This window comes from Neoarius graeffei, chromosome 19, assembly GCF_027579695.1.
Source record: "Neoarius graeffei isolate fNeoGra1 chromosome 19, fNeoGra1.pri, whole genome shotgun sequence".
NCBI lineage: Eukaryota > Metazoa > Chordata > Actinopteri > Siluriformes > Ariidae > Neoarius > Neoarius graeffei.
Window position 1 is genome coordinate 60,742,811 of NC_083587.1, and position 16,065 is coordinate 60,758,875.

Below are 16,065 nucleotides of genomic sequence, written 5' to 3' on the forward strand. Positions count from 1 at the left end.
AGTTTGCCCATGACCCTGCACAGGATAAGCGGTTATAGATAAGGGATGGATGTTAGCTTCTGGCTCTCCCCTTTTAGTTATGCTGTCATAGTTGGTCTTGCCAGAGTCCCTGTTTGCACTCAGTGTAAAATGTATGCTTTTCTTACTCTTTAAGTGACATTGGGCATACCTAACAACCTGTGTCCCCCCATCTCTCTCTCTCTGTTGGTTATGTGTCAATCCTGAGTTACCAGTGATGCTGACCACTTCTGCTCCTCACACTCGCCTGATCCATCCTGATGCCCTATGTCTGGCTGGAGTCTCATCACATCGCTCCGGTGGAGGACGGCCCCATATGGACAGTCAAAAGTCACACTTGGAAGACGGCTCTGGACACTTACAGTAATGCATATGCCTGAGGACTACAGTTGACTTGATAGCTTTAGGACTGCAGTTGTCATGAACAGTTTTGCACTCAAGTTTCCATCAATGAACAGTTTATAACTTCAATAAAACAGACTTCCTGTTAAAACTATAATTAATTTTCTGGTTTCACAGTTATACTTTGTGACTGTATAGGACACTGTTATAGTAGCAAGTTACGGTATTTATAATCACATTGTCTGTTGTCACCCAGATGAGGATGGGTTCCTCTTTGAGTCTGGTTCCTCTTGAGGCTTTTTCCTCATGTTGTCTAATGGAGTTTTTCCTTTCCACTGTCACCACAGGCTTGCTCATTGGGGATAAATTAGGGATAAAATTAGCTCATGGTTTAAGTATTTAATTTTCTGTAAAGCTGCTTTGTGACAATGTCTGTTGTTAAAAGCAGTATACAAATAAACTTCACTTGACGAGGGCCTGTGCTATTTCATGTCAAGTCAAGTGGGTTTTTAGCACTGTAGCACAAACTGTTGAAAAAGTTAATGCTGACACCTTTCCATTTTAGCCAGCATTAACTTTTTCATCAGTTTGTGCTACAGTAGCTCTTCTATGGGATTGGACCATATGGTCCAGCCTTTGTGCCCCATGTGAATCAATGAGCCTTCGACACCCATGATGCTGTTGTCCTTCCTTGGATGACCTTTGGTAGGTACTAACCATTGCATACCAGGAACACCCCACAAGATGTGTCATTTTGGAGATGCTCAGCCCCAGTCATCTAGTCATCACAATTTGGCCCTTGTCAAAGTCGCTCAGATCCTTACACTTGCACATTTTTCCTGCTTCCAACACATCAACTTCGAGAACTGACTGTTCTCTTGCTGCCTAATATATCCCACCCCTTGACAGGTGCCATTGTATTGAGATAATCAATGTTATTCACTTCACCTGTCAGGGTTTTTAATTTTATGGCTGATTGATGTATATAGTACACATTGTACGCAAGTGGTTCAACTTGACTGTAGACTACACTATATGGCCAAAAATATGTGAACACCTGGCTATTACAGCCATATGTGTTTGTTGAACATATATCCCCAAAACCATGACCTTTAATATGGATTTGTTCCCCATTTTGCATTTGAATTCACTCTTCAGGGAAGGTTTTCCACTTGGAAAACTGTTGGAAAACTGAATGTTGCTGTTGGAATTTGTGCTCATTTAGCCACAAGAGTATTAGTGAACTTGTGCACTGATGTCAGACAAGAAGGTCTGGCATGGCATGTAAGCCACGTTCCAAAGGTGTTCAGTGGGATTGAGGTCAGGACTCTGTGCAGGACTCTGAGCAGGTGTTCTTCCACACCAAACCTTGGTAAACCATGTCTTTATTGGACAGGGACATTGTCCTGCTTGTAAGGTGTCCTCATATAGTACTTTTGGACATGTAGTTAGTATCTTGACCGTGATTTGGCCTAGTGGTTAGTGTGTCTGCCTCTCAATTGGGAAATTGCAAGTTCTACTCGTGGTCAGGTTGTACCAAAGACCATCATAAAAATGGTACCTACTGCCATCTAGTAAGGCATGCTGCAATACAGGTGTGAGTGGGGAGTCAAACTCTTGCAGTTACCAGAGGACTAGCCCCCACTGTAACCCTAGCTGTATAGGCGAGAGGCCGAGGGCTATAGAAGCGGAGATCAACACTGCCCAATGTGCCTTAAGGGCCTGGTTAGTACTGGGACAGGAGACTGCCTGGGAAGATCAGGTCGTGGCATGATGACACTCGCACTTTAAAACAGACCACTCGAAAATTGGAACATAAATGGCGTCAAACAAAATTGGTAGTGTTCAAATTAGGGTGGAAGGAGAGTTTCCTGAAGTATAGAAAAGCTCAGTGCTGCGAGATCAACATATCTCTCCTCCCTAATAGAAGATAACAAAAATAATCCTAGATTCCTATTTACTGTAATACTGTAGCAAGATTAACCAGGAATAAGTCCAGTATAGACACATGCACACCTGCGATATGTAGTAGCAACGACTTCATGCATTTTTTTAATGACAAAATTGAGAATATCCAAACAAAAAATTCAAACTACTAATTTAAGGTGTAATGTAAGTGACCCTATAGTTAACAATATAACTGTATCAGATCAGCAATTAGAATGTTTTACTCCCCTTAGAAAAAATGAATTACTTTCATTAATCTCCGCATCAAAAACTTCAACTTGTGTACTAGATCCCTTACCTACACATCTATTCAAACAGATAATACCTGAAGTAATTGAAGTACTTCTAAAAATAATAAATTCTTCTCTTAGGATTGGCAAAGTACCCAAATCCTTTAAACGAGCAGTTATCAAACCCCTGATTAAAAAAAATTACTGACCTTGATCCCTGTCAGCTGGCCAATATCAAACGTCCCCTTTATCTCCAAGATCCTTGAAAAAGCTGTGGCACAGCAGTTATGCTCATATTTATATAGGAATAACATCCATGAAATGTATCAGTCAGGATTTAGACCTCATCATAGCACAGAGACAGCTCTGGTTAAAGTAGTAAATGACCTACTGTTGGCGTCTGATCAGGGCTGGGTCTTGCTGCTTGTGTTGCTTGACCTTAGTGCAGCATTTGATACCACTGATCATTCCATTCTTCTGGATAGACTAGAAAATGTTGTGGGAGTTAAGGGAACGGCCCTCTCCTGGCTCAGGTCTTATTTAACTGATCGTTATCAGTATGTTGATGTAAATGGTGATTTTTCTAGACATACTGAAGTAACGTTTGGTTACTTCAGTCTGTCTAGAAAATGCTGATGACACACAGTTGTATGTTTCTGCAAAACCTGATGAGAGACACCAGCTTAAGAGAATTGAGGAATGTGTGAAGGACATTAGACACTGGATGCTTATTAACTTCCTTCTGCTTAACTCTGACAAGACTGAAGTACTTGTACTAAGACCACATACAGCTAGAAGTAAGTTTTCTGATTACACAGTAACTCTGGATGGCCTTTCTGTTTCTTCACGTGCAGCAGTAAAAGACCTTGGAGTGATTATTGACCCCAGTCTTTCATTCGAAACTCACATTGATAACATTACCTGGATAGCTTTCTTTCATCTCAGAAATATTGCTAAGATAAGAAATTTAATGTTACTACATGACGCGGAAAAACTAGTTTATGCTTTCGTTACCTCCAGGTTGGATTATTGTAATGTCTTACTGTCTGGATGTTCCAATAAGTGCATAAACAAGCTCCAGTTAGTTCAAAATGCAGCAGCAAGAGTCCTTACTAGAACTAGAAAATATGACCACATCACCCCGTCTTATCCACACTGCACTGGCTCCCAATCAAATTTCGTATTGATTATAAAATGCTACTATTGACCTTTAAAGCACTGAATGGTCTCGCACCACAGTACCTGAGTGAACTTCTGGTCCTCTATGACCCGCCACGCCTACTTAGATCAAAAGGTGCAGGCTATCTGCTGGTACCTCGTATAGTGAAGGCTACATCAGGGGGCGGAGCCTTTTCTTACAAAGCCCCACAGTTATGGAACAGCCTTCCAAGTAGTGTTTGGGAATCAGACACAGTCTCAGTGTTTAAGTCTAGGCTGAAAACATATCTGTTTAATCAAGCCTTGTGTTAATGGTGTTTATGAGGTAAAGGAGTAGATCTGGAGTGTCCTCAGACATAGAGTGCTTGGTAAACTGGGATGTATGGATGCTGTCAGTCCCCACTTGCTTGCTCACTTGAGTTTGTTGACGGTGTAGTGGCTGCTGCTTTATGTCCCGGGGCTCCCTCATGCCTGTGTTACCTTCTGGCTCTCCCCTTTTAGTTATGCTGTCATAGTTAGTTGCTGGAGTCCCTGCTTGTACTCAGTGCAATATGTATACTGTTCCTACTTATTCAGGTGACATTGAGCATACCTAACAACCTGTGTTTTCTCTCTCTCTCTCTCTCTCTCTCTCTCTCCCCCCAACAAAAAAAATCTGTCCCTCTGAGTTACATGTTAATCCTGGGATCGAGATGCTGACCTCTTCTGTTCCTCGTACCTGCCTGATCCATCCTGGTGCCCTGTGTCTGGTTGGAGTCTCATCACATCTCTCCTGTGGAGGATGGCCCCATGTGAACAGTTGAAAGTCATACCTAGAGGACGCTCTGGACTCTTAAGGCCTCTGCATACTCTTGCGACAAGGCTTTTGCAGATAGCTTTTCGCAGACAGTTGTAATTTATCGTTGAGTGGGGAGTAATAGGCGTGCACGATGTTATTCACCGCCACAACGCAAGGGGGCGCGAAGTCGCGAAATCGCTAGGAGTAGTTGGTGGGTGTGGTTAGTGGAGTGTTTATCCTCTGGTTACTTATAATGACTAGAACTGGAGTCGTATAGATGTACGTACTTCCTCACTTCCTCGATCAACTGCTCTTCGTGCTGCTCCATCTTCGCTCGTGTTTTTAAAAATGGCGGTCGTGAAAACAAACCAAACCGGGAAAGTAGGGAAGCGGAAGTGCATGTACAGCAGATGTAGAGTGGACCAGTCAGAGCCCTCTTGTCTGCGACGCTGTCTGCGAGGCTTCTGCGGTGGTCACAATTTTTGGGAGGTGCGCGCAGAGCGTCTGCGAAGGTGGGGGGGCTACGCAGACACTGTCTGCGACGCTATCTGCGAGGACTGGGTTGTCAGCATAAATTGGCCTTTACAGTAATGCTTTTATGCCTGAATACTACAGTTGACTTGCTAACTTTAGGACTGCAGTTATCATGAACAGTTTTGCACTCAAGTTTCTATCAATGAAGAGTTTATAACATCAACAAAACTGACTTCATGTTAAAACTGTTAATGTTATAGTCACATTGTCTGTTGTTTCCCAAATGAGGATGAGTTCCCTTTTGAGTCTGGTTCCTCTCGAGGTTTCTTCCTCATGTCGTCTGAGGGAGTTTTTCCTTGCCACCGTCGCCACAGGCTTGTTCATTGGGCATAGATTAGGGATAAAATTAGCTCATGTTTTAAGTCGTTCAAATTCTTTAAAGCTGCTTTGCGACAATGTTTATTGTTAAAAGCGCTATACAAATAAACTTGACTTGACTTGACATGGTAGGAACTTTGACCTTTTTTTGAATTAGTATATTGTGCACTTTAGCAGAAATCAGTAAGGCAGAAATTGGGCGAATCTTAGCAGCAAAACAGAGTCTCATATAGTGAAAGTGATGTCTGGACTATAGTGGTACTACATTAGGGTTTTGACTAGTCCAGGGGAGCACTGGGAGGCAGCAGTGTCTTGCATATTCTAATGGAAAAAGCTGTTGTTGAATGTGGTGGTGGCAGCACAGATGCTCTGGTCGTTCTCAAAATTTGCTGACATTTGTAAAGAAATGAAGGCCTTCAATGAAAAATATTGTTAACCCAAGCCAATTCCTTTTACTGCCTTTAATCCTTTGTTATAATCTTGGGTCAATGCCTTGACATAATTACCACTATAATTGTCAAATTTGGCAAACCATCAGTGTCTTCTGTTTTTTGGATTGCTGCCAAAAAAAGGTGTCTCATCATAAAAACATCCCAAAAAGAGAGAAAAAAAAAACTGTGTAGGTGCTCACTAGTCTGCACTGAGCCACTGAAGTGGAACAAAAATATTATTTTTAAGCTACATTTATTGCTATTTGAGAACTTTATTATACCATGTATCACCTCTAGTTTGTGTAATAGGAAGTGAGAAGCAACCTGTCCAAGTCTACATCATTATCTCAATTGCTTGGGCCAGTCTGTGTCAGAGGTCTTTATCTTTTAGGATCTAGCACACTTCTTCAGTGGTGTAGCTTTTCATAAATTGTCTGGGGCATCTTGGCAGGACACAAACACCTGTAAATTGAAATGCTGTGATGTCAGGTATTTGCAATAAACTCTAAGGAGGATTTATGCAGCTTGTTGCTAGAGGAAGCCTGAGCTTTTGTACTCTGTGGGCTGAAAATGGGACGATTTTATTTTTGTGTTGTTTAATTAGGGAGCAGAATGAGATTAGCCTGCAGCCGTCTTGGTTTACAAACAGTAGGAGGGAAGAGATTGCATGACTTTGAGCCGTAAATGTGCTTTTAGTTGGATCCGTATACAGGAATATAATATAATACAATATAATATGCATCCACCCCCAACCCAACCTACTGTATGCTAAACTATAATCTTCCTGTTTGTCAAACATCTCGCAAATCCTTCATCATATCCACCCACACCTTTTGTGAGTCAATATTTTCCTTTCGGTTTTAAGAATTTCGAAGATATTTTTGGAGAGGAAGCGACTTGAAATTCACCTCCATGCACTGCATTTAGGCAGCGTATCTGTTGTTGGCGTGGGAGTTATAGCTAAAGGGGGAAAGTAAACAGAACTACAAAGCTTCAGTTTATGAAGCTGATCAATGAAGGTCATTTTCCGTCATACAGTGTGGCTTAGAACCCAACCTCTGTCTTTTTTTAGTCAATGAATTAACAGGTGGAAACAGGGGGATAATTATTTCAGCAGACAACTGGTAACATTGTCATGTCACAGCTCCAAGGTTCGATCCTGAGCTCAGGTTCCTGTCTGTTCAGGGTACTGCATATTCTCTCTGTGTCTCTCTGGATTCATCGAGATTTCCTCCCACTCCCCCAAAACATGCCAGGAGGTTGATTGGCAATGCTAAATAGCACCAAGTGAATGTGTTGGCATGATGCTGTGTGATTGACTGGTCTCCTATCAGCAGTGAATTCTCTGGATTTGTGTCCAGTATTCCCAGGATAGGCTCAGAATGTGACCCTGACCAGGATAAAACAGTTACTGAAGATAAATGAAAATGTGTGTATGTGGTGGAATGGGAAATCTGCAAATCTACTCAAATGTTACTGTGGCCTATTTCTAGACTATACCCCTCTCAAAAAGATGAACAATTTGGTTTTGATTACAATATGTTTTCTCTGGGGCAGCAGGGTGGTGTAGTGGTCAGCACTGTCGGCTCACAACAAGAAGGTTCTGGGTTTGAGCCCAGTGGCCTACAGGGGCCTTTCTGTGTGGAGTTTGCATGTCCTCCACGTGTTTGTGTGGGTTTCCTCTTGGTGCTCTGGTTTCCCCCACAGTCCAAAGACATACAGGTTAGGTCTAAATTGACCATAAGTATGAATGTGAGTGTGAATGGTTGTTTGTCTCTATTGGGCCTTTTCCACTACCCTTTTTCAGCTCACTTCAGCCCAACACGGCTCGCGTTTCGACTACCTCAGAGCAGCACGACTGAGCTTGCTTCAGCCTTACTCAGCACCCAAAACTCGCACGGTTTTGGAGTGGGGCTGAAGTGAGCCCAACTGAGCCGAGTGGGGCTAGGGGCGTGAGGAGACACTCCCCTGTGCACTGATTGGTGAGGAGGAGTGTCCTCACATGCCCACACATGCCCCGGGAGCACGCTGGGATCTGTAAACACCATAAACCCGGAAGAAGAAGAATTCCGACTTTCTGAAGCCTTATGCGCCTCGCCTCATCTATACGCTCTTGCCAGTATCTGTTGGTGTTGTCGATGACAACAAGCCACAGCACCAAGACCAGCAACACTAACGACTCCATGTTTATTGTTTACTATCCGGGTCGTGAGACTACCGCTTAAAAGGTCACTGATGTCACTGTTTGCGCCGCCTAATGACATCACGTGACGTCCACCCACTTTCGCTAACTCCACCCAATGTGTCCACCCACTTCCAGCCAGCACGGTTCAGCGCGGTTGTAGTCGAAATGCAACCTCAACAGCCCCACTAAGCTCGACTCAGCCCAACTCAGCACCGCACGGCTCAGCCCAACTCAGCTGCGTTGGTAGTGGCAAAGCCCCATTTGTGTCAGTCTTGCGAGGATCTGGCAACTTGTCCAGGGTGTACCCTGCCTCTCACCCATAGTCAGCTGGGATAGGCTCCAGCTTGCCTGCGACCCTGCACAGGATAAGCGATTATGGATAATGGATGGATGGATGGATGGATGGATGTTTTATCTGTCGTTAGTCAAAGTCCTTCACGTTCCAGGATTCTGTCTTCTAAGGCAGGCTACTAGTACTAACCAGGCACTTACAGTAGATGCATTGGGTGGTGCCAATCTCTGCTTCTATAGCCCTCGGCCTCTCTATACAGCTTGGGTTACAATGGGGAGCTAGTCGTCTGGCTACCATGAGAGTTTGACTCTCCACTCGCATCTGTATTGCAGTGTGCCTTGCTAGATGGCAGTCTAAGTCTAAAGTCCTTCCTGTGCCATGCCCTGGTCTTCTCAGGCAGTCTCCTGTCCCGGTACTAACCAGGTCCTTATGAGCATTGGGTGACACCAATCTTCGCTTCTATAGCCCTCAGCCTATACAGCTAGGGTTACAGTGGGGGGCTGGTCCTCTGGTAACCATGAGCGTTTGATTCCCCACTCACATCTGTATTGTGGCATGCTTTGCCAGAGGGCAGTAGGTACCATTTTTTTATGATGGCCTTTGGTATGACCTGACCATGAGTAGAACTTGAGATCTCCCAGTTTAGAGGCAGACACACTAACCATTTGGCCAGCTCATGGTTCTCTCATTAGTAAACTTTTTTTTCCAAAAGAACATGGAAATGTTTTATCAGTCTGCTTAACCTTCCTCTGGTGTTAGCTTTCTGTTACTATCTCTTATGTTAACGGGTCGGTTTTGACCAGTGTCTTAAATCAGCCATAAAATACCCTAAAAACAATTATTTATCATCCAAAATCTTGTTAGGCTCCCTTATCCATGAAAAGATTGGTTTTAATATTTTTGTTGTGGCCCCCTGGGCCTTTCTTTTAATGTTTCACTACAACCTTTCTGTAGGGCTCGTCCAGGATTTGAGTTTCAAATCCCTACCATGCCCCAGACATCCCCCCAAAAAGCTGTGCTTTCTGGGTGGAAGGAATGGTGTTACTTTGTCCCTTGTTAGAGTTCACTATTTTTGGAATATGGAAGAAAGCAGGGCAGCACAGTGGTGTAGCCCCCCAGTGGCCAACAGGTGTGGAGTTTGCATGTTCTCCCCGTGTCTGCGTGGGTTTCCTCCGGGTGCTCCAGTTTACCCCATAGTTCAAAGACATGCAGGTTAGGCTAATCAGTGGCTCTAAATTGACCATAGGTGTGAATGTGAATTGTTGTTTTTGTCTATGTATCAGCCCTGTGATGATCTGGCAACCTCTCGCCCATAGTCAGCTGGGATAAGCTCCAGCTTGCCCGCGACCCTGCACAGGATAAGCAGTTATGGATAATGGATGGAAGAAAGCAGTGAAAATCATCAAAATTTACCCATGTGAAAGGTGTTCCAGGGCCACTACACTTCTACCCAAGGCTCTGTTGTGTACTATTCTACCAAATGCTTTAAAGAATACAGGCAAGAGTTCCTTATCCTTGGTTTAATAAGTAGTTAATTATCCCCTATAGAAAATGGACCAGATGCCAGACAGAGAGAACCTACAAAGACACGAATCACAGTCTAGTTGATCATTCCTACAGTGGTGCTTGAAAGTTTGTGAACGCTTTAGAATTTTCTATATTTCTGCATAAATATGACCTAAAACATCATCAGATTTTCACACAAGTCCTAAAAGTAGATAAAGAGAACCCAGTTAAACAAATGAGACAGAAATATTATACTTGGTCATTTATTTATTGAGGAAAATGATCCAATATTACATATCTGTGAGTGGCAAAAGTATGTGAACCTCTAGGATTAGCAGTTAATTTGAAGGTGAAATTAGAGTCAGGTGTTTTCAATCAATGGGATGACAATCAGGTGTGAGTGGGCACCCTGTTTTATTTAAAGAACAGGGATCTATCAAAGTCTGATCTTCACAACACATGTTTGTGGAAGTGTACCATGGCACAAAAAAGGAGGTTTCTGAGGACCTCAGAAAAAGCGTTGTTGATGCTCATCAGGCTGGAAAAGATTACAAAACCATCTCTAAAGAGTTTGGACTCCACCAATCCACAGTCAGACAGATTGTGTACAAATGGAGGAAATTCAAGACCATTGTTACCCTCCCCAGGAGTGGTCGACCAACAAAGATCCCTTCAAGAGCAAGGCGTGTAATAGTCAGCGAGGTCACAAAGGACCCCAGGGTAACTTCTAAGCAACTGAAGGCCTCTCTCACATTGGCTAATGTTAATGTTCATGAGTCCACCATCAGGAGAACACTGAACAACAATGGTGTGCATGGCAGGGTTGCAAGGAGAAAGCCACTGCTCTCCAAAAAGAACATTGCTGCTCGTCTGCAGTTTGCTAAAGATCACGTGGACAAGCCAGAAGGCTATTGGAAAAATGTTTTGTGGATGGATGAGACCAAAATAGAACTTTTTGGTTTAAATGAGAAGTGTTATGTTTAGAGAAAGGAAAAGACTGCATTCCAGCATAAGAACCTTATCCCATCTGTGAAATATGGTGATGGTAGCATCATGGTTTGGGCCTGTTTTGCTCCATCTGGGCCAGGATGGCTTGCCATCATTGATGGAACAATGAATTCTGAATTATACCAGCAAATTCTAAAGGAAAGTGTCAGGACATCTGTCCATGAACTGAATCTCAAGAGAAGGTGGGTCATGCAGCAAGACAACGACCCTAAGCACACAAGTGGTTCTACCAAATAATGGTTAAAGAAGAATAAAGTGAATGTTTTGGAATGGCCAAGTCAAAGTCCTGACCTTAATCCAATCGAAATGTTGCGGAAGGACCTGACGCGAGCAGTTCATGTGAGGAAACCCACCAACATCCCAGAGTTGAAGCTGTTCTGTACAGAGGAATGGGCTAAAATTCCTCCAAGCCGGTGTGCAGGACTGATCAACAGTTACTGGAAATGTTTAGTTGCAGTTATTGCTGCACAAGGGGGTCACACCAGATACTGAAAGCAAAGGTTAGCATACTTTTGCCACTCACAGATATGTAATATTGGATCATTTTCCTCAATAAATAAATGACCAAGTATAATATTTTTGTCTCATTTGTTTAACTGGGTTCTCTTTATCTACTTTTAGGACTTGTGTGAAAATCTGATGATGTTTTAGGTCATATTTATGCAGAAATATAGAAAATTCTAAAGCGTTCACAAACTTTCAAGCACCACTGTAGGAATGATCAACTAGACTGTGATTCGTGTCTTTGTAGGTTCTCTCTGTCTGGCATCTGGTCCATTTTCTATAGGGGATAATTAACTACTTATTAAACCAAGGATAAGGAACTCTTGCCTGTATTCTTTAAAGCATTTGGTAGAATAGTACACAACAGAGCCTTGGGTAGAAAATCTGATGATGTTTTAGGTCATATTTATGCAGAAATATAGAAAATTCTAAAGGGTTCACAAACTTTCAAGCACCACTGTAGTTGCTTAATAGATCTTTTAATTATTGTGGGTTTTTTTTTGCTACTTCAGTATTTTCAATATTCTCAGTGCCAAAAGTTTAAAACGTCCTTGTATTTTTATTTTATTTATTTATTTATTTTTTTTCGTCAATAGCCATAGAGAGGGATCCATTCTTGGACCTCTTTTCTTTCTATAAAAATAATACTGTCCTCTACTTCTTTTTTAATTACTGTGTATTTTGATTGGCTTGAAATGTTCAGTTGGTTATTTATTCATAGACTTGTGATGGCTTTTAAAGTTGTTCAAAACACACTCATACATTTCTTATACTGATAATTGCCTTGCCCTTCTTTTGGAAATAATATGTCCCATGCACAATGACTTGGCACATAATGGTGTTGCAGAAAAGAAAATATGAGTTCTGAATAGCTATTCAGGGAAGCATGGAGCATTGAAAAAAAAAATCACTGAAGAATCAGACTGTGTGGTTCAAGGAGAAGGCCAGTCTACCTGCAGAATCATGAAGATGGACAGAAAATATTCAACATGTTGAAGTCTGTAATGAAAGATCTTGTATGTTTCATAGTTGGATGGATGGACACACTTTATTGAACCCCGTGGAGAAATCTGAGAGCATGACTTATTGTATATGGGATTTGATTCTGTACAAGAACTCCAGAAGCTCAGCTTCAGATATCATGGACACAATATTTAGCATTTCAATGCATCAGGAGCATCATATTTGAATTTACATGTAAATCAGCTTTGGTTCTGGCCTTCTGGGAATGGACAGACAGACAGAGCTCCTGGTCAACATTAGATTAGATTAGATTAGATTAGATTAGATTAGATTAGATTAGATTAGATAAAACTTTATTGATCCCTTTGGGAGAGTTCCCATCACCAAAAGACATTGCCTCTCGCTTTCCCTTTCATTATCAGAGATTCTATAACATTGAGCTTCTGAGTCATCATTCAGTAACACGATGATACACTGCCCAGCCAAAATATTGTCTGTTTGGACTGAAATAAGCAAATACTGTACTTAAGAGGGGTGGCACGGTGGTGTAGTGGTTAGCACTGTTGCCTCACAGCAAGAAGGTTCTGGGTTCGAGCCCAGTGGCCGACAGGGGCCTTTCTGTGTGGAGTTTGCATGTTCTCCCCACATTTGCATGGGTTTCTTCCGGGTGCTTTGTTTTCCCCCACAATCCAAAGACATGCAGGTTAGGGTAATTGGTGGCTCTAAATTCACCGTAGATGTGAGTGTGAATGGTTGTTTGTCTCTGTGTGTCATCCCTGCGATGATCTGGCAACTTGTCCAGGGTGTGCCCCGCCTCTCGCCCATAGTCAGCTGGGATAGGCTCCAGCTTGCTCGTGACCCTGCACAGGATAAGCGGTTATCGATAATGGATAGATGGATGTACTTAAGAGCCTTTGAGTTGATAATTACTACAGTGCAATTCTTTTAATCCTAACTGATGCAGTGATTAGCTTCTTATTTCTTAAACTACCCTGATGGAAGATTTGTCCTGTGGTCGTAGAAAAGACGTTAGGGTTTCAGAAGAGTCAAATTATTGGCCTGCATCAAGCAACTTGGAAAGATATTGGTGAGGGGACAGGGTAAGAAGAGAAGCGCATGAAGTGATGAACCCATCCTGCATAGTGCCCACTGTATTATGTTATGATCTGGGGTTGCTTCAGTTGGTCAGATTGAGGCTCAGCAAAAATGAAGTTAGCTGAAAACCTGAGTGTACTGAATGACCGAGTTGTCACATCCATGGATTTTTTTTCTTCTTGATGGCCCAGGCATATTCCTGGATGAACAGGCTCAAATTGTGAGAAACTGGTTCAGGGAGCATGAGGAATAATTTTCACACATGATTTGGCCACCATAATTGACCTTAACCCCACTGAACGTCTTCGGAATGTGCTGGAAATGACTTTATAGAGTGGTTCGACTCTCCTGTCATCAATATAAGAGTTCGGCGAAAAATGAATGAAATAGACGTTGTGGTGGTGAAAAAGTTGTTGAAGCAATGCCACGGCAAATGTGTGGCATAATCATCAAAGTTTAAACATGGTCCAATGAAACATGGATGCATTTGTTTAGATGATTTTTTTTATGGGCTTTGGATTGTTACATCATGTACAGTACATAATGAGTAAAAAAAAAAAACTACACTTTATAAAATTGTGCTGAAAAAATACATCAAAAACATGAGTTAAAAAGTGATATAATGCAAAAAGAAAAGCAAAATCTATGTCAAAATGGTTATAAGTTGATGTACCCTTAAGGTGATGAGACACGGGGCAACTTTTTGGGCAACATTGCTGGGCAATTGTGCTTCGACACGTTCCTATTGAGATTGGGCAATGTAATTTCTATCTGAATGATTTTTGATCGTTTTGGGCAACTTTTTAAGATCATCCAACCAGAGTGCTCACAGCGAATCGCATGACCACCTGGGAGCTTCTGAAATTTTCAACAAAGATGACGGCGCCTCCGGCAGTGGAGCGAAGAAAAAGTCTTTATGTCGGTAAGTTGGTATACTGTATGTAAACCCAAAGTGGTGAATTTACCTCATCAAATGCTTAGAAAACCACCAGACATCTATTTTTATGCTCAGGTTGTAAATAAGACATTGATTTTTTTTTCAGCTAAGTCAGGGATGAGAGTGGGTGGTCATCAAAAAAGCAGAAAACAAGATGGTGCCCGAAGCCAACGGGGGGGGGGGGGGGGGGGGCTTCAAGATGCGCCCCCAGAAAATTTTGAAAAATAAGGCCTTACAAACCACTTGTCCTGCAATCTGAGCTGTAGTAGATAAAAAAAAAAAATATCTGTTTTCTTTTTTATATATTTACATGAAAATATGTTTCAAATCAATAGAAGTATTGTTTGAATTCAAGATAAAATCACATTCTACATTCAAGGGTATGGTTATAATTCATGATCAACAAAAATGACAAACTAAATTCACATTAAACTTAAGTTTTATTAATTATCAAAATGTTCATATATTAAATAAAATTTTAGGGTGACTGACCTTTTCTCCCTACAGTGGTGCTTGAAAGTTTGTGAACCCCTTAGAATTCTCTATATTTCTTCATAAATATGACCTAAAAGATCATCAGATTTTCACACAAGTCCTAAAAGTAGATAAAGAGAACCCAGTTAAACAAATGAGACAAAAAATATTATATTTGGTCATTTATTTATTGAGGAAAATGATCCAATATTACATATCTGTGAGTGGCAAAAATATGTGAACCTCTAGGATTAGCAGTTAATTTGAAGGTGAAATTAGAGTCAGGTGTTTTCAATCAATGGGATGACAATCAGGTGTGAGTGGGCACCCTGTTTTATTTAAAGAACAGGGATCTATCAAAGTCTGATCTTCACAACACATGTTTGTGGAAGTGTATCATGGCACGAACAAAGGAGATTTCTGAGGACCTCAGAAAAAGCGTTGTTGATGCTCATCAGGCTGGAAAAGGTTACAAAACCATCTCTAAAGAGTTTGGACTCCACCAATCCACAGTCAGACAGATTGTGTACAAATGGAGGAAATTCAACACCATTCTTACCCTCCCCAGGAGTGGTCGACCAACAAAGATCACTCCAAGAGCAAGCCGTGTAATAGTCGGCGAGGTCACAAAGGACCCCAGGGTAACTTCTAAGCAACTGAAGGCCTCTCTCACACTGACTAATATTAATCTTCATGAGTCCACCATCAGGAGAACACTGAACAACAATGGTGTGCATGGCAGGGTTGCAAGGAGAAAGTCACTGCTCTCCAAAAAGAACATTGCTGCTCGTCTGCAGTTTGCTAAAGATCACGTGGACAAGCCAGAAGGCTGTTGGAAAAATGTTTTGTGGACAGATGAGACCAAAATAGAACTTTTTGGTTTAAATGAGAAGTGTTATGTTTGGAGAAAGGAAAACACTGCATTCCAGCATAAGAACCTTATCCTATCTGTGAAACATGGTGGTGGCAGTATCATGGTTTGGGCCTGTTTTGCTGCATCTGGGCCAGGACGGCTTGCCATCATTGATGGAACAATGAATTCTGAATTATACCAGCGAATTCTAAGTGAAAATGTCAGGACATCTGTCCATGAACTGAATCTCAAGAGAAGGTGGGTCATGCAGCAAGACAACGACCCTAAGCACACAAGTCGTTCTACCAAAGAATGGTTAAAGAAGAATAAAGTTAATGTTTTGGAATGGCCAAGTCAAAGTCCTGACCTTAATCCAATGGAAATGTTGTGGAAGGACCTGAAGTGAGCAGTTCATGTGAGGAAACCCACCAACATCCCAGAGTTGAAGCTGTTCTGTACAGAGGAACGGGCTAAAATTCCTCCAAACCGGTG